Source organism: Phocoena phocoena, chromosome 3, assembly GCF_963924675.1.
Source record: "Phocoena phocoena chromosome 3, mPhoPho1.1, whole genome shotgun sequence".
In the NCBI taxonomy this organism is placed as follows: Eukaryota; Metazoa; Chordata; class Mammalia; order Artiodactyla; family Phocoenidae; genus Phocoena; species Phocoena phocoena.
In genome coordinates, this window is record NC_089221.1 from 156,178,164 (window position 1) to 156,198,398 (window position 20,235).

At 41.6% G+C, this 20,235-nt stretch overlaps 1 non-coding gene across 1 annotated transcript; it reads left to right on the forward strand.

Moving 5' to 3' along the window:
• Positions 1-17,352: 17,352 nt before the first annotated feature.
• On the forward strand, positions 17,353-17,459 carry LOC136121727 (U6 spliceosomal RNA). Its single transcript, XR_010655750.1, has one exon. It is a non-coding gene; the product is annotated as a U6 spliceosomal RNA (small nuclear RNA).
• Positions 17,460-20,235: the final 2,776 nt, after the last annotated feature.

The window sequence follows — 20,235 nt, forward strand, 5'->3', positions numbered from 1 at the left end:
AGCAGTTGGGGAGGTGGGAAAGTTGAAGAAAAGGTGCAGAGGTGAGAGAGGGAGGCCCATTCCAGGCACGGAACTGAAGCGGGCAGTGGCTGAAGTAGGAGGTGTGGTGAGAGATGGGCAGAGCTCACTGGCTTAGGGGTGTGGACTCCATGCTGTGCAAGGGAGGTGTCTTTAGACAGGGAAAGTGGGTTTCTCAGAGGCCACTGTTGGCTGGTGGGTGGATGGGGAGGGTGAAGCTGTCATGGGGGCAGGGAGTCCAGTGAGATGGCTACTGCCAGAGCCAGACGGAAAAGAGTTGGGGTAGGGGTGGAGAGGTGGGCACAAATTCGAGAGAACCACAGCCCCTCACCCGCTCCCTCTGCCCGGCTGACTGGGCATATGAGGGATGGGAGGGAGGAGTCAGGTCACACCCCAGGGTTTCTGACTTGGGGAGCTGCCAGGCAGGCCATGCAGTCCATCAGGATAGGACCGTGGGAGGGCACCTGGGTGGGAGCAGTGGTGGGGCAGAGGGAGCGAGAATAATGAGTTTGAGTTTAATTAATGGTATTAAGCAGTGTATCATTCAGGGTTCTGCCAGAGAAACAGAATCAGCAAGATATTAAAGAGAGAGAGAGAGAGAGAGGTCGATTTATTGCAAGGCTTACATGTAGAGTTGCCTAGGCAAGTCTGAAATCTGTAGGGCAGGCTGTGAGGAATGGCAGGCTGCAACCATCAGGGAGGAGCTGACACTGCATCCACAGGCAGAATTTCTTCCTCAGGGAAACTTCAGTTTTACTCTAAAGACTTTCATCCGATTGGATGAGGCCCATCCAGGTTATCAAGGATAATCCCCTTTACTTAAAGTCACTTGATTGTAGAAGTGAATCATAACTGCAAAATATTTTCACAGCAATATCGCAATTAGTGTTGGGTTGAATAACTGGATACTACAGCTTAGCCAAGTTGATACATAACACTAACCTTCATAGATGGCAAACCACAGAATCGTGAAATATTCAAGTAGTAGGGAATGAGTAAAGTAAAAAAGGTGTTCTCCCCATCCCAAACTCCTGGACCTTCTCCCCAGAGGAAACCACAGTTAAAAGTTCCTATATGTCCATCTACAGATGGGAGAGGGACCTGGGCAGAAAATAGAGGTCTTAAGCATTTGGGTAGGATGTGAAGCCATAGGACTGGGTAGGAGCACCTAAGGAGAGGGTGAAAGTCATGGACACAGGAAGAGAAGGGCAGACTCTGAGGATACCACAGGTGGGGACTTGACAGGCAGGGGACCAAGAGAGGGGGCATATCATGCAGCAGAATTCCAATCAGCTTGTGCATGGCGAGCAAGTCCACAGCAAGTACCCAAGAAACCAGTCTGGGTAAGCAGCAGAAGGACAGACAGAAGACCCCCTGGGAGGATGGTGTTATTTGTCTCTGGTCTGGCTGGTAAAGTGGGAGGAAACACCTCACCCTAGCCTACCCTTGCAGTGGGGGCCCTGCTAAGAACAGACCCAGGTGTGTTGAAGGAGGAGGGGGTCAAATCTTCCTTTCTGTGCTGCTGAGGGCAGAGACCAAGGGTCCTTGGTGTTCTGCTTAAGGTTCACCTTAGTGAGTTCATAGTTGAGTAGACGTTGTCCTGGATCCTCATTTGGGGTTTTGTATGGGAATTTGAGGATAAGAGGCTGATACTGCGGGAGAAGAAGAGAGTAGACCCAGACCATGGCAAGAGGAGGTGAAAGGAGGATAGATGGCCAGTGAGCTCTGCTCAGAGGGGCTTTTGCAGACAATGCAATTTTGATGCTGCATCCTGTTGTATACAACAGTGGCTCCCCCATTACTCCACCCTCCCCCATTACTCCAAAAGCTGGAGGGGCAGGTTAGCACAGACTAACAAAACGTTTACTGAGTGTGCATTGAGGTCTGGGCACTGTGCTGGGCCCCTGTGAGTTTCAGTGATCCTTAGAGGTTACCTGGTTCCTTTCCTGAAGAAGGGTCTTTTCTAGCCTCCCATCACATGGGAGCCCAGAGATGGCAGCCACTGGCTTACATGCAGGTCCATTGTTGTCTCAGAGGAGTTCAAGTAGGAGAGACATTTTCTCCTAGTGATCAGCCTGTTTCCTGGGCCTGGAATTGCCTGTTCTTCTGAGCCCAGAGGAATAAGTCCCTTGTAGCTTCTTATGGACACAGCTCTCTGGTCTGCCATCCTCTCTTTCCCAAGCCTTCTTTCTTGGTCCCCTTGACTGCTCTGAAGACAGGTTTCAGCTTCTCACTGTCTTGGGCATACTTATCCGGTAGTCCTTATGTTGTATGATAAAGAATTTGTCTGGTTTTTGTCTTGGGTTTCTGGGATGAAGCGTCTAAACTCTTGAAAATTTTCCAAATGACAGGAGAGTCTTTGTTATTAATGGTGGCCCTTGAACCACACCTGAGTTTATGCTAATAAGATGACTCAGGGGACTTCCCTGGTGGCACAGTGGTTAAGAATCTGCCTGCCAATGCAGGGGACATGGATTTGAGCTTTGGTCCGGGAAGATCCCACATGCCACGGAGCAACTAAGCTCATGTGCCACCACTACTGAGCCAACGCTCTGCAACTACTGAAGCCTGCGCACCTAGGGCCTGTGCTCTGCAACAAGAGAAGCCACCACAATGAGAAGCCTGGGCACTGCAACGAAGAGTAGCCCCTGCTTGCCACAACTAGAGAAAGCCCGCATGCAGCAACGAAGACCCAATGCAGCCAAAATAAAAGCAAACAAACAAACAAAAACTTAAAAAAAAAAAAAAGATGACTCAGGATGGGCTGGTCAGGCCAGGAAGACCATGGGATTGGGGCTTTGAGCCATGGGATATTAGCCCAAACTCCCAACCTCTGGGGATGGAAGAGGGGCTGGAGACTGAGTTTAATCACATGGCAAATGATTCAGTCAACCATCCCTATGTAATGAAACCCCAGTAAAAACTCTGGACACTGAAGTTCAGGTGAACTTCCTGGTTGGTGAACACCTTGATGTGACAGGAGGGTGATGTGTCCTGATTCCAGGGGGAAGGCTATGGAAGCTCTGCATCTGAGCCTCTCCCAGACCTTGTTTTATGTGTCTCTTCATTTGGCTGATCCTGATTTGTATCCTTTATAATAAAACTATAAGTCTAGTGCTTTCCTGAGATCTGAGTCATTCTAGTAATTGACTGAAACTGAGGGGCTCATGAGAACCCCCAAATTTGTAGCCAGCTTGTGTCTGAAGTAAGGAAAGGCTTGTGGAATCTGATGCTAGCTCTTGGTGGTTAGCATCAGAACCTAACTGAAGTATTGTACTCTGGCTCAATAATCCCAGTAAAAATGTGGCATTGAGCATGCAAGGGGACAGTAGCCTCTGTTCCTTGGTATGGGAGCCATGTTAGTGTAACCTAGGGTACCCCCAATACCATGGGCTAGGACAGCCAGCCCCCTGTTCCCTCTCACATGAGCTGTGGTCAAGACTGAGTTATTTGGTGATAAAGCTCCTTGGAACACCTGCAGGGGCTCAGGCAGGAGTTTGGCAGCAGCGTAGTTCTAGACCTTCACACTTCTTTTTTGTGGGGGGGCTCACTTTAGCTTTATTTATTTATTTTGAGCTGTTCAGAACATTTATTACTCCAGAAATGATTTCTTTTATGAGTATACACTTAGTGGACTTTTAAAATTAAAAAAAAAAAGAAAAAACCTTGATTTGCCATAAATAAATGAGAGGTTATAGGGAATTCTCTGGTGGTCCAGAGATTAGGATGTGGTGCTTTCACTGTGGGACCCAGGTTTTTTTTTTTTGTTTTTTTATACTGCAGATTCTTATTAGTCATCAATTTTATACACATCAGTGTATACATGTCAATCCCAATCTCCCAGTTCATCACACCACCAACCCCACCCCACCATGGTTTTCCCCACTTGGTGTCCATACATTTGTTCTCTACATCTGTGTCTCAACTTCTGCCCTGCAAACCGGTTCATCTGTACCATTTTTCTAGGTTCCACATACATGCGTTAATATACGATATGTTTTTCTCTTTCTGACTTACTTCACTCTGTATGACAGTCTCTAGATCCATCCACGTCTCAACAGATGACTCAATTTCGTTGTTTTTTATGGCTGAGTAATGTTCCATTGTATATATTTACCACATCTTCTTTATCCATTCATCTGTTGATGGGGATTTAGGTTGCTTCCATGACTTGGCTATTGTAAATAGTGCTGCAATGAACATTGGGGTGCATGTGTCTTTTTGAATTATGGTTTTCTCTGGGTATATGCCCAGTAGTGGGATTGCTGGGTCATATGGTAGTTCTATTTTTAGTTTTTTAAGGAATTTCCATACTGTTCTCCATAGTGGCTGTATCAATTTACATTCCCACCAACAGGAGGGCTCCCTTTTCTCCCCACCCTCTCCAACATTTGTTGTTTGTAGATTTTCTGATGATACGCACTCTAACTGGTGTGAGGTGATACCTCATTATAGTTTTGATTTGCATTTCTCTCATGATTAGTGATGTTGAGCATTCTTTCATGTGTTTGTTGGCAATCTGTATAACTTCTTTGGAGAAATGTCTATTTAGGTCTTCTGCCCATTTTTGGATTGGGTTGTTTGTTTCTTTAATATTGAGCTGCATGAGCAGTTTATATATTTTGGAGACTAATCCTTTGTCTGTTCATTCGTTTATGAATATTTTCTCCCATTCTGAGGGTTCAGACCTTCACACTTTTTGTCCTAAAAACCATGCAGAACAGTGGAGACCCTGAACTTTCCCCCATCCCCCAATAACAAAACAAAGCTCCACCTTCGGTGAATCTAGGAGACAGAGTGAGGTAGGAGATAGATGGGCCCCTGGGCCAGACAGCTGGTGTTTGTCAGGTGGAGTAAAACTGAAGCTTTGTCCTCACCCAGACACTCCAAGGACAAAGCTAGTGGCAGAAGCTGAGCTCTGCTAAAGTAAAGAGATAAGGTGCCCACCCCTGAGGTCAGGGAAAACTTCCCTGTCTGCACATGTGCAGGAAGGCTCCTTGGGGATCAGAAAGGGAGGTGGCACCACCCCATAATATGTATGGACATACACCCATAGGCCTCTGCAGTGGGATCCATCTTAGAACAGAGTTGTACAGGCATTTTGGGGAGGGTCCTAAGACTAGTCAGGTGTGAAAAAAAGAAACAAGATAATTGGCCAAATGTAAAAAAAGACCCAGAAGAACTGTCCTATATAAATGATTTAAATCACCTCTTCATGCACTCCTCATTCAGGATGCTTGCACTCCTCTCCGGGTGTGTATTTCTGCTTTAAATAAATAAACTGTTTCTCTGTGTGCTCTCCCATATGTTGTGCTCTGTCTCTAACAATAAACTTTTTACCTGTTTTGAAGTTTTTGCCTCCTTGAAACATTTTTGCTTTCAAATGGGGTAAGAATCAGGGAACTTTGCTTCTAGCTTCTAGCCCCTGGTGGACTGGCAGCTAGGTTCAATCCCTGAACAGGGAAGTAAGATCCTTCTTCAAGACTACTGTCCCTCCAAGAACAAGAAGAAAGCTCCAAGCCTCAAATTGCATTTAACTGTGGCCAAAAGCTCTCACAGTGGAGCACTAGGACTGGCAGAGAAGCAGGGGGAGTGGGGAAGAGTCTAATGAGCAGGTCCTAGAAAGAGAAGGCCTCACCCTGAGGAGAAGCTGCTGTGATAACGATTGAAAATCAGCTGGACGAGGTTGAGAGAAGATGTGGATGGGCCTGGAGGAGGCCCAGTTGTGGCCAACCTAGGGTTAACTGCTTTGGAAAAAGAGTAGATCTCTGGAAGGCAGGCTCAGTGTCCCTTGGAAACAGCAGCTGCTGGTGAAAGAATTGAAGGAGTTCAGAGGCTGGGAAGGCACCCTTCCTTAGGATTGTTTGCTCTCCTTTTTCCAGTGTCTTTTTTTTTTTTTTTTTTAAACATCTTTATTGGGGTATAATTGCTTTACAATGGTGTGTTAGTTTCTGCTTTATAACAAAGTGAATCAGCTATACATATACATATGTTCCCATATGTCTTCCCTCTTGCATCTCCCTCCCTCCCACTCTCCCCATCCCACCCCTCCAGGCTGTCACAAAGCACCGAGCTAATATCCCTGTGCATTGCGGATGCTTCCCCCCAGCTATCTACCTTACTACGTTTGTTAGTGTGTATATGTCCATGACTCTCTCTCGCCCTGTCAAAACTCACCCTTCCCCCTCCCCATATCCTCAAGTCCGTTCTCCAGTAGGTCTGCGTCTTTATTCCTGTCTTACCCCTAGGTTCTTCATGACATTTTTTTCCCTTAAATTCCATATATATGTGTTAGCATACGGTATTTGTCTTTTTCTTTTTGACTTACTTCACTCTGTATGACAGACTCTAGGTCTATCCATCTCATTACAAATAGCTCAATTTCATTTCTTTTTAAGGCTGAGTAATATTCCATTGTGTATATGTGCCACATCTTCTTTATCCATTCATCCGATGATGGGCGCTTAGGTTGTTTCCATCTCTGGGCTATTGTAAATAGAGCTGCAATGAACATTTTGGTACATGACTCTTTTTGAATTTTGGTTTTCTCAGGGTATATGCCCAGTAGTGGGATTGCTGGGTCATATGGTAATTCTATTTGTAGTTTTTTAAGGAACCTCCATACTGTTCTCCATAGTGGCTGAACCAATTCACATTCCCACCAGCAGTGCAAGAGTGTCCCCTTTTCTCCACACCCTCTCCAGCATTTATTGTTTATAGATTTTTTGATGATGGCCATTCTGACTGGTGTGAGATGATATCTCATTGTAGTTTTGATTTGCATTTCTCTAATGATTAATGATGTTGAGCATTCTTTCATGTGTTTGTTGGCATTCTGTATATCTTCTTTGGAGAAATGTCTATTTAGGTGTTCTGCCCAGTTTTGGATGGGGTTGTTTGTTTTTTTGTTATTGAGCTGCATGAGCTGCTTGTAAATTTTGGAGATTAATCCTTTGTCAGTTGCTTCATTTGCAAATGTTTTCTCCCATTCTGAGGGTTGTCTTTTGGTCTTGATTATGGTTTCCTTTGCTGTGCAAAAGCTTTGAAGTTTCATTAGGTCCCATTTGTTTATTTTTGTTTTTATTTCCATTACTCTAGGAGGTGGGTCAGAAAGGATCTTGCTGTGATTTATGTCATAGAGTGTTCTTCCTATGTTTTCCTCTAAGAGTTTGATAGTTTCTGGCCTTACATTTAGGTCTTTAATCCATTTTGAGCTTATTTTTGTGTATGGTGTTAGGGAGTGATCTAATCTCATACTTTTACATGTACCTGTCCAGTTTTCCCAGCATCATTTATTGAAGAGGCTGTCCTTTCTCCACTGTACATTCCTGCCTCCTTTATCAAAGATAAGGTGTCCATATGTGCGTGGGTTTATCTCTGGGCTTTCTATCCTGTTCCACTGATCTATCTTTCTGTTTTTGTGCCAGTACCATACTGTCTTGATTACTGTTGCTTTGTAATATAGTCTGAAGTCAGGGAGCCTGATTCCTCCAGCTCCTTTTTTCGTTCTCAAGATTGCTTTGGCTATTCGGGGTCTTTTGTGTTTCCATACAAATTGCGAAATTTTTTGTTCTAGTTCTGTGAAAAATGCCAGTGGTAGTTTGATAGGGATTGCATTGAATCTGTAGAGTGCTTTGGGTAGTAGAGTCATTTTCACAATGTTGATTCTTCCCATCCAAGAACATGGTATATCTCTCCATCTATTTGTATCATCTTTAATTTCTTTCATCAGTGTCTTATAATTTTCTGCATACAGGTCTTTCGTATCCTTAGGTAGGTTTATTCCTAGATATTTTATTCTTTTTGTTGCAATGGTAAATGGGAGTGTTTTCTTGATTTCACTTTCAGATTTTTCATCATTAGTATATAGGAATGCCAGAGATTTCTGTGCATTAATTTTGTATCCTGCTACTTTACCAAATTCATTGATTAGCTCTAGTAGTTTTCTGGTAGCATCTTTAGGATTCTCTATGTATAGTATCATGTCATCTGCAAACAGTGACAGCTTTACTTCTTCTTTTCCGATTTGGATTCCTTTTATTTCCTTTTCTTCTCTGATTGCTGTGGCTAAAACTTCCAAAACTATGTTGAATAAGAGTGGTGAGAGTGGGCAACCTTGTCTTGTTCCTGATCTTAGTGGAAATGCTTTCAGTTTTTCACCATTGAGGATGATGTTTGCTGTGGGCTTGTCATATATGGCCTTTATTATGTTGAGGAAAGTTCCCTCTATGCCTACTTTCTGGAGGGTTTTTATCATAAATGGGTGTTGAATTTTGTCGAAAGCTTTCTCTGCATCTATTGAGATGATCATATGGTTTTTCTCGTTCAATTTGTTAATATGGTTTATCACATTGATAGATTGGCGTATATCGAAGAATCCTTGCATTCCTGGAATAAACCCCACTTGATCATGGTGTATGATCCTTTTAATGTGCTGTTGGATTCTGTTTGCTAGTATTTTGTTTAGGAATTTTGCATCTATGTTCATCAGTGATATTGGCCTGTAGTTTTCTTTCTTTGTGACATCCTTGTCTGGTTTTGGTATCAAGGTGATGGTGGCCTCGTAGAAGGAATTTGGGAGTGTTCCTCCCTCTGCTATATTTTGGAAGAGTTTGAGAAGGATAGGTGTTAGCTCTTCTCTAAACGTTTCATAGAATTCACCTGTGAAGCCATCTGGTCCTGGGCTTTTGTTTGTTGGAAGGTTTTTAATCACAGTTTCAATTTCAGTGCTTGTGATTGGTCTGTTCATATTTTCTATTTCTTCCTGATTCAGTCTTGGCAGGTTGTGCATTTCTAAGAATTTGTCCATTTCTTCCAGATTGTCCATTTTATTGGCATAGAGTTGCTTGTAGTAATCTCTCATGATTTTTTTTATTTCTGCAGTGTCAGTTGTTACTTCTCCTTTTTCATTTCTAATTCTATTGATTTGAGTCTTCTCCCTTTTTTTCTTGATGAGTCTGGCTAGTGGTTTATCTATTTTGTTTATCTTCTCAAAGAACCAGCTTTTAGTTTTATTGATCTTTGCTGTCGTTTCCTTCATTTCTTTTTCATTTATTTCTGATCTGATTTTTATGATTTCTTTCCTTCTGCTAGCTTTGGGGTTTTTTTGTTCTTCTTTCTCTAATTGCTTGAGGTGCAAGGTTAGGTTGTTTATTCGAGATGTTTCCTGCTTCTTCAGGTGGGCTTGTATTGCTATAAACTTCCCCCTTAGAACTGCTTTTGCTGCATCTCATAGGTTTTGGGTCGTTGTGTCTCCATTGTCATTTGTTTCTAGGTATTTTTTAATTTCCTCTTTGATTTCTTCAGTGATCACTTCATTATTAAGTAGTGTATTGTTTAGCCTCCATGTGTTTGTATTTTTTACAGATCTTTTCCTGTAATTGATATCTAGTCTCATGGCGTTGTGGTCAGAAAAGATACTTGATACAATTTCAGTTTTCTTAAATTTACCAAGGCTTGATTTGTGACCCAAGATATGATCTATCCTGGAGAATGTTCCATGAGCACTTGAGAAAAATGTGTATTCTGTTGTTTTTGGATGGAGTGTCCTATAAATATCAATTAAGTCCATCTTGTTTAATGTATCATTTAAAGCTTGTGTTTCCTTATTTATTTTCATTTTGGAAGATCTGTCCATGGGTGAAAGTGGGGTGTTAAAGTCCCCTACTATGAATGTGTTACTGTCGATCTCCCCTTTTATGGCTGTTAGTATTTGCCTTATGTATTGAGGTGCTCCTATGTTGGGTGCATAAATATTTACAATCGTTATATCTTCTTCTTGGATCGAGCCCTTGATCATTATGTAGTGTCCTTCTTTGTCCCTTTTAATAGTCCTTATTTTAAAGTCTATTTTGTCTGATATGAGAATTGCTACTCCAGCTTTCTTTTGGTTTCCATTTGCATGGAATAACTTTTTCCATCCCCTTACTTTCAGTCTGTATGTGTCTCTAGGTCTGAAGTGGGTCTCTTGTAGACAGCATATATAAGGGTCTTGTTTTTGTATCCATTCAGCCAATCTGTGTCTTTTGGTGGGAGCATTTAATCCATTTACATTTAAGGTAATTATCGATATGTATGTTCTTATTCCCATTTTCTATATTGTTTTGGGTTCGCTACTATAGGTCGTTTCCTTCTCTTGTGTTTCTTGTCTAGAGAAGTTCCTTTAGCATTTGTTGTAAAGCTGGTTTGGTGGTGCTGAACTCTCTCAGCTTTTGCTTGTCGGTAAAGGTTTTAATTTCTCCATCAAATGTGAATGAGATCCTTGCTGGGTAGAGTAGTCTTGGTTGCAGGCTTTTCTCCTTCATCACTTTCAGTATGTCCTGCCACTCCCTTCTGGCTTGTAGGGTTTCTGCTGAGAGATCAGCTGTTAACCTTATGGGGATTCCCCTGTGTGTTATTTGTTGTTTTTCCCTTGCTGCTTTTAATATGCTTTCTTTGTATTTAATTTTTGACAGTTTGATTAATATGTGTCTTAGCGTGTTTCTCCTTGTATTTATCCTGTATGGGACTCTCTGTGCTTCCTGGACTTGATTAACTATTTCCTTTCCCATATTAGGGAAGTTTTCAACTATAATCTCTTCAAATATTTTCTCAGTCCCTTTCTTTCTTTCTTCTTCTTCTGGAACCCCTATAATTCGAATGTTGGTGCGTTTCATGTTGTCCCAGAGGTCTCTGAGACTGTCCTCAGTTCTTTTCATTCTTTTTTCTTTATTCTGCTCTGCAGTAGTTATTTCCACTACTTTATCTTCCAGGTCACTTATCCGTTCTTCTGCCTCAGTTATTCTGCTATTGATCCTATCTAGCGTGCTTTTAATTTCATTTATTGCGTTGTTCATCGTTGCCTGTTTCATCTTTAGTTCTTGTAGGTCCTTGTTAACTGTTTCTTGCATTTTGTCCGTTCTACTTCCAAGATTTCGGATCATCCTTACTATCATTATTCTGAATTCTTTTTCAGGTAGATTGCCTATTTCCTCTTCATTTGTTAGGTCTGGTGGGTTTTTATCTTGCTCCTTCATCTGCTGTGTGTTTTTCTGTCTTCTCATTTTGCTTATCTTACTGTGTTTGGGGTCTCCTTTTTGCAGGCTGCACGTTCGTAGTTCCCGTTGTTTTTGATGTCTGTCTCCAGTGGCTAAGGTTGTTTCAGTGGGTTGTGTAGGCTTCCTGGTGGAGGGGACTAGTGCCTGTGTTGTGCTGGATGAGGCTGGATCTTGTCTCTCTAGTGGGCAGGTTCACGTCTGGTGGTGTGTTTTGGGTTGTCTGGGGCCTTATTATGATTTTAGGCAGCCTCTCTGCTAATGGGTGGGGTTGTTTTCCTGTTTTGCTAGTTGTTTGGCATAGGTTGTCCAGCACTGTGGCTTGCTGGTCGTTGAGTGAAGCTGGGTGCTGGTGTTAAGATGGAGGTCTCTGGGAGATTTCCACCGTTTAATATTATGTGGAGCTGGGAGGTCTGTTGTGGACCAGTGTCCTGAAGTTGGCTCTCCTACCTCAGAGGCAGAGCCCTGACTCCTGGGCTGGAGCACCAAGAGCCTTTCATCCACACGGCTCAGAATAAAAGGGAGAAAAAGTAGAGAGAATTAGTAGAAATACGAGGAAAGAAAGAGGGAAAGGAGGAAAGGAAGGAAGGAAGAAATAAGCAAAGAAGGAAAGAAAGGAGGGAGGGAGGGAGGGAGGAAGGAAGGAAGGAAGGAGGGAAAGAAGGAAAAAAGACAGAAAGAAAAAGGATACAGTAAAAATAAAATAAAGTATAATATAGTTATTGAATTAAAAAATATTTAGAAAAAAAAAAAAAGGGACGGATAGAACCTTAGGACAAATGTTGGAAGCAAAGCTATACAGAGAAAATCTTACACAGAAGCATACACATACACCTTCACAAAAAGAGGTAAAGGGGGAAAAATCATAAATCTTGCTCTCAGAGACCACCTCCTCAACCTGGGGTGATTCGTTGTCTAAAGGAGGGAAGGAAGGAAGGGAAGAAAGAAAGAACGAAGGTAAAGTATAATAAAGTTATTACAATTAAACTTAATTATTAAGAAAAAGAATTTCTAAAAAAAATCATGGACGGATAGAGCCCTAGGACAAATGGTGGAAGCAAGAGTATACAGACAAGATCTCACACAGAAGCATACACGTACACATTCACAAAAAGAGGAAAAGGGAAAAAAATCATAGATCTCGCTCCTAAATTCCACCTCTTCAATTTGGGATCACTCCCTGTCTATTCAGGTATTCCACAGATGCGGGGTACAGCAAGTTGGTTGTGGAGCTTTAATCCGCTGCTTCTGTGGCTGCTGGGAGAGATTTCCCTTTCTCTTCTTTGTTCTCACAGCTCACAGGAGCTCAGCTTTGGATTTGGCCCTGCCTCTGCGTGTGGGTCGCTGGAGGGCGTCTGTTTTATCGCTCAGACAGGACGGGGATAAAGGAGCCGCTGATTCGGGGGCTCCGGCTCACTCAGGCCGGGGGTTGGGGGATGGGGGAAGGAGGGGCACTGCGTGCGGGGCGGGCCTGCGGCGGCAGAGGCGGCGTGACGTTGCGGCAGAGGCCGGCGTGAAGTTGCACCAGCCTGAGGCCCGCCGTGCGTTGTCCCAGGGAAGTTGTCCCTGGATCCCGGGAACCTGGCAGTGGCGGGCTGCACAGGCTCCGCGGAAGAGGGGTGTGGAGAGTGACCTGTGCTCGCACACAGGCCCCTTGGTGGCGGCAGCAGCAGCCTTAGCGTCTCCCGCCCGTCTCTGGGGTTTGCGCTTTTAGCCGCGGCTCGCGCCCGTGTCTGGGGTTCGCGCTTTTAACCCGGCTCGCGCCCGTCTCTGGAGATCCTTTAAGCAGCGCTCTTAAATCCCTCTCCTCGCGCACCAGGAAATAAAGAGGGAAGAAAAAGTCTCTTGCCTCTTCGGCAGGTGCAGGCTTTTCCCCGAACTCCCTCCCGGCTAGTCGTGGTGCACTAACCCCTTCAGGCTATGTTCAAGCCGCCAACCCCAGTCCTCTCCCTGAGCTCCGTCCAAAACCAAAACCCGAGCCTCAGCTCGCAGCCCCGCCCGCCCCGGCGGGTGAGCAGACAAGCCTCTCGGGTTGGTGAGTGCCGGTCGGCACCGATCGTCTGTGCAGGAATCTCCCCGCTTTGCCCTCCGCACCCGTCGCTGTGCCCTACTCCGCGGTCCCGAAACTCCCCCCTCTGCCTCCCGCAGTCTCCGCCCGCGGAGGGGCTTCCCAGTGTGTGGAAACTTTTCCTCCTTCACAGCTCCCTCCCACTGGTGCAGGTGCCGTCCTTATTCTTTTGTCTCTGTTTTTTCTTTTTTTCTTTTGCCCTACCCAGGTACGTGGGGAGTTTCTTGCCTTTTGGGAGGTCTGAGGTCTTCTGCCAGCCTTCAGTAGGAGTTCTGTAGGAGTTGTTCCACGTGTGGATGTATTTCTGGTGTATCCGTGGGGAGGAAGGCGATCTCCGCGTCTTACTCTTCCGCCATCTTCAAGGTCCCTCCTTTCCAGTGTCTTAATGTAAACCATTAGGTTACTGATTTTAGATCTTTCTTCTTTCTTAATACAGACAGTAATAGCTATAAATTTCCCTCTAGGCACGCTTTAGCTGCATACCATAAGTTGTGGTATGTTGTGTCTTCATTTTTATTCATCTCAAAGTACTTTCTGATTTTACTTTCAATTCCTTCTTTGACCCATTGTTTATCTGGGAGTGTGTTGTTTAGTTGTATTTGTGAGCTTGGGGGAGCCCTTCTAGTCTGGTGGCCTGGCTCTGCAGAGATATAGGTGAAAGAAACTGTCCTCTGTAGTCACAGAGGAGGGAGCCCTGGAGCCATGTCCCTCAATCCCACTAACACCCAGGACTCCCCTGATAATAGCTACTCCAAGAAAATAGAACTCACCTAAATATCAGCAACATAATAGGTATTGCAGCACATTCATAAGAATACCATAAGAAAAATCCTGAAAAGGGACAACAGAATTATTCTGCAGATGAAGAAAATACATCAGAAAAAATGCTGCTAAAGGAGGGGGAAAATTGTACCCTGACCGTACAACGTATATTAATAATAATAACAATACCTCAGTGAAGTATTTGCAGCTTTGAAGAAAGACAGCAAAGCAGAAATTTAAGACCTTAGGAAAGAAAAAGCCAAACAAGAGGAGGCGATGGGCCGATAGTCAGTGGACATTAGGGCCTGGTAGAAGTTAGGAGAGAAGCAGAAGAAAATACAAAATCACAAATGAACACAAAATTTAAAGGAGCTCAAAAGAGAATAGAGCAGAAAGCATGATAAGACATATAGAGGTTATCAACGAGGAAAGAACTTGAAACAGAAATAAAGTGATAAAACAGAGTAGAGAATCAGTACAAACTGTGAAAGACTTTGAAATGGGCCAAAAGAATGACTGGGCATCTTCAATGGAAAACTATGCTTTGGAGTGGGATAGAAAACTAAGCACTACCTTCTGGATTATTCCCGCATGTTCTGCGCCTTTCATTGTCTTTGTGCTATTTTATAATTTTGTAAATTAAAGATAACCAATAGCAATGCAAATGATTTTAATCTGTACATATGCAAATTAATTCTTTATGATGGAAGGAACAATTGACGCCCCATTTTGGTAGGCAGAATAATGCCCCCCCCCCAAATGTTCATGTCCTAATCCTTGTAACCTGTGAATGTGTTACTTTCCATGGCCAAAGTGGTTTTGCAGATGTGATAAGTTAATGATCTTGAGATGAGGAGAGTCTCCTGAATTATCCAGGAGGGCCCAATGTAATCATAAGGGTCGTTTTGACTGGTCAGTGTTAGAGAAGGAGACATGACAATAGAAGCTGAGGTTGGAGTGATGCACAGGCCTGAGCCAAAGAATGAAGGAAACCTGCCTAAGCTGGAAAAGGCAGGAAATAGATTCTCCCCTAGAGCCTCCAGAGGGAAACAGACCTGTCCACCCATTTTAGACTTCTTGACCTCTGGACTTGTAAGATAATAAATTTGTTGTTCTAAGCCAGTAAATTTATGATAGCAGCAGTAAAAAACTAATACATACACCCCTAAAAAGGTCAATTTTATATCTATTTGTAGATTCATTTCAGGCTCTATGTATGTCTCTGTCCTTTGAATTCTCCTTTAAACTGCTTGCAGCATCTTATTGATTTTATCATTAATCAATGAGTTAAATTAAATATTTAAATGTATTTATTTTATATTTTTATGAATTCATCATTTCAGTCTTTTAAAAAAGTTATTTTTGACAGTGTTGCCAAGACCATTCAATTGGGGAAAGGGGTCTTTTCAGTAGTGTTGCGAAATGGTGCTGGGAAAATTGGATATCAGCATGAAAAAGAATGAACTCTACCCTTATCTAACATATGCAAAATTTAAGTCAAAATGGATAAAAGACCTAAATGTAAGAACTAAAACTATAAAACTCTTATTTATTTTTTTGGCTGTGTGGCTTGTGGGATCTCAGTTCCCCAACCAGGAATTGAACCTGGGCCACAACAGTGAAAGCACAGAATCCTAACCACTAGACCACCAGGGAACTCCCAACTATAAAACTCTTAGATGAAAACATAGGGGAAATTTTCATGACATTGTATTTGGTAATGATTTCTTGGACATGAGACCAAAGGGACAGGCAACAAAAGAAAAAAATGGACAAATTAGATTTCATCAGAATTAAAAACTTTTATGCATCAAAGGATACCACCAACAAAGTTAAAAAGTAATGGGATGGGAAAAAATATTTGCAAACACCGGTTTGATAAAAGATTGATATCCAGAACGTATGGAGAACTCCTAAAATTCAGTAACAAACCCCCCAAACAACCCAATTCAAAAATAAGCAAAAGACTTGAATAGACATTTATCCAAAGAAGATATATAAATGACCAGTAAGCACATGGAAAGATGCTTAATATCAGTAATCATAAGGGAAATGCAAATAAAAATCACAATGAGATATCACTTTACACCTATTAGAATGGCTATGATCGAAAAAACAGAAAATAAGTGTTAGTATGGACATGGAGAAAATACAACCCTTGTACATTGCCGGTCGGAATGTAAAATACATTTGACGATATTAAAACAGTCTTCCAGTCTGCTTCTGGAAAGATGGAGTAGATATAATTTTCCCTATTCCTCCTGCTAAGTGCAACTAAAACTCCTGGAAGTTATTTATAAAACAGATGTAAGAAGACTCTGAAAGGTAGAGAGATAAAAGCAGACTGACTAAAAGACTCAACAAAGCCTGCTCTCTGTGGCCAAAGGACCAGAAAGAGACAGCCTAGCAAGACAGAAAACTTTTAGACAATAACCACTTTACTTCAGCCAAACTCCACAGAAAAGAAATGATGGCCTCACCCCCATCTCCATCGTTAAAGGCTGTGAAGAAAGCCTAGACTTCATTCTTGCCAAGCTGTAATGAGATAGCTCGATCTATGCCACCATCAGAAGCTTGGTGGCAGAGAAGGCCAAATGAGGAGCCAGGACTTCTATCCTTGTTGGGTGAAAACAAAGCATTGCCACCCCAACACCCTGCTTGTCAGTGGAGACCACATGGGGAGCCTGGACTTCCACCTCCATTTCAGCAGTAACAGGGCACACCTTTGCCTCCTTGTTGGGGTGTTGTCAGAGGAGGCCTGAGGGAAGGTCAGGAATTTAACAATTGCTCAGCAGTAATGAGGCCGCCTCCTCAAGGGGATCAGATGTGGGTTGCAGTAATGAGGTACTCCTTGCCCTCCTGGCAGGGTGGTTCATTGGAGGCTTAGTAAGGAGCTTGAACTCCCATCCCTGCCCGGCAATAACAAGGAGCCCCTTCTCCAACCTGGGTGTCAATGGAGGCTGAGTGGAGAACCTGAACTTTTACCCCACTTGGTATTAATAAGGCAGCATTCCCTTCCCCACTGGAGTAGTGTCAGAGGCATTGGCTAAAATACAATATTTAAGTAAGATCCAGAGCCCTATAGCATAATCACCAAAACATCCAAGTTTCAACAGAAAATCATTCATCACACCAAGAAACAATAAGATCTCAACACGAGTCAGAAAAGACAATCAACAGACACCAACACCAAGATGACATGGATGTTAGAATTATCTGACAAGAAATTTAAAGCAGCCTTCATAAAAGTGCTGCAGTGTGCAAATTATGAATATGCTTGAAACAAATGAGAAAATAGGAAGCCTCAGCAAAGAAATAGAAGATATAAAGGAGAACTAAATGCAAAATTTTATAACTAAAATGTACAATAACAGCAACAACAAAAACCTCAATGGATGGGTTTAATAGCAGATTGGAGAGGATAGGGGAAAGAATCAATTAAATCAATTAACTTAAAGATAGAATGATATGGTGCTCGCTTCAGCAACACACATACTAAAATTGGAATGATACAGGGAAGGTTAGCATGGCCCCTGTGCAAGGATGCCGTGCAAATTCATGAAGTGCTCCATATTAAAAAAGAAAGATAGAATGATATATATTACCCAATTGAAATAACAGAGAAAATACAGAGCGATAAAAAAGAACAGAGCTTCAGGGACATGTGGGTCTATAACAAAGGTCTAACATGTATGTCATCAGGGTCCCAGGAGAGGAGAAGGCATGGGACTGAAAAGTATTTGAAGAAATAATGGCTGAAAAACCCCCAAACTTGGTAAAAAACATACGTCTAGATGTAAGAAACAACTTTAAATAAGATAAATCTGAAGAAAGCCATGTCAATACACAGCAGAGTCAAACACCTGAAAAATAAAGACAAATAAAAAATCTTGAAAGTAGCTAGAGAGAAACAATATATTACCTGTGGAGAAAAACAACTCAAATTACAGCAGATTTCTCACCAGAAACCACGGAGACTAGAAGAAAGTGGTACAATATTTTTCAAGAGCTGAAAAAAAATGACTGTCAACCCAGAATTCTGTCAACCCGATGAAAATATGCTTCAGGAATAGAGGGATAATCAAGATATTCTCAGACGAAGGAAAACTAAGAGAATTTGTTGCCAGCAGACCTAACATAAAAAAATGGCTAAGGAAGTTCCCCAAACAGAAAGAAAATGAAAAATGGTGGAATCTTGGAACATCAAAAAAGAAGAACAATGGAAAGAGCAAAAATATAGATAAATACAATAGACTTTCCTTCTTGATTTTTCCAAATTAGTTTTGATGGTTGAAGTAAAAATTATAACACTGTCTAATGTGGGTGTCAATATATATAGAGGTAACATTTAAGACAACTATAAATGGTAGAGGGTAAAGGGACTTTAAAGGAGGTAAGGTTTCTTTCACTCAAACTGGTAAAATAGCAATACCATTAGACTGTGATAAATTATGTATATATAATGTAATACTTACAACAACCACCAAAGGGCTCTACTTTCATTCAAAGATACATTCAAAAACATCAGAGGGCTTCCCTGGTGGTACAGTGGTTGGGAGTCTGCCTGCCGATGCAGGGGACACGGGTTCATGCCCTGGTTCTGGGGGGATCCTACGTGCAGTGGAACGGCTGGGCCCGTGAACCGTGGCCGCTGAGCCTATGCATCCGGAGCCTGTGCGCCGCAACGGGAGAGGCCACAACAGTGTGAGGCCTGCGTACCGCAAAAAAAAAAAAAAAAAAAAAAAGAAAAGAGGGAAAGTCTCAGATCAAGTCTAAGTTTTCACTCAAGAACTTAGAAAAAGAATCCAAAGCAAGCAGAATGAAGGAAATAATAGAGATAAGACCTGAAATTAGTGAAACTGAAAAGAAAAAAACAACAGAAGAAATCAATTAACAAAAAGCTAGTTCTTTGAAATGATCAATAAAATTGACAAAGCACTGGCAAGGCTGACAAAGAAAAAAGAGAGATGACACATATTACTAATATCAGGAATAAAACAGACCCTGCGGACATTGAAAGAATGAAAGAGGAATACTATGAACAACTGTAAATACATACATTTGACAATTTACATGAAATGGACCACTTCCTTGAAAACACAAATTCCATACTCACCCAATATTAAATAGTTAATTGAATTAACTCTATCACTATTAACAAAATTTAGTTCATAATTAAAAAACTACCCCGAAGGGAATCTCTAGGACCATGATTTCACTCCTGAATTCTATCAAACATTTAAAGAAGAATTAACACCAATTTTACACAATCTCTTCCAGAAAACAGAGGAGGAAAGAATACTTCCCAACTTATTTAATGAAGTCAGTATTACCCTGATAACAAAAACAAAGACAATGCCAAAAAAAAAAAAATAGAAAAGAAAATGAAAAAGAAAAACGTACAGACTAGTGTATATATCCTTCATGCATATAGACATAATGTATATATCCCTCATGCATATAGATGCAAAAATTCTTTTTTCTCTGCTAATTTAGTTTTATTTTACAATTTCAGTTTTATTGAGGCATAACTGACATATAGAATTGTAAGATATTTCAAAAATTCTTAACAAAATATTAGCAAAGAGATTTCAGCAATATATAAAAACAATTATACACCATGATCATATGAAGTTTGTTCTAAGGATGCAAGGTTGGTTCAACATTCCAAAATCAATTAATGTAATCTACTATATCAACAAAATCACAAGATTGTATCAATTGATATAGAAAAGCATTTGACACATTTCAACATCTATTCATGATAAAAACTCCTAGGTAACTAGGAATAGAGGAGAACTTCTTCAATTTGAAAGAGAACATTTACAAAAAACCTGTAGCTAACATCGTACTTAGTGGTGAAAGATTAGATCCTTTCCCCTTAAGATCAGGAACAAGGCAAAGATGTCTGCTCTCACTGCTGCTATTCAACATAGTATCAGCAATTCTAGCTACTAAGTGAAAAAGCAAGGTGCAAGATAGTGTGTAAATTATGTTATCTTTCTGTAAGGAAAGTATGGAAAACAGGAATAAATATATTTGCATTTCCTTATGTTTGCATAAAGAAATACAGAAAAAATAAATAGAAAACTAATGAAATGATTACCTATAAAGAGGGTGTGGGAGTTAGAATTCTCTGTGTATATTTTTATACTTATTTTATACCACTTAATGTTCTTTTGACTTTTGAACCAATGTAAACATTCAACATATTAAAAGCCAATTCAGGTGGTAAGGAGGGAGTGGGAATGGGGAATGACTATTGATGTGAATGGGGTTTCTCTTAATGATATTGAAAATGTTCTAAAATTAGATGGTGGAGATGGTTGCACAGCTCTGTGAATATGCTAAAAC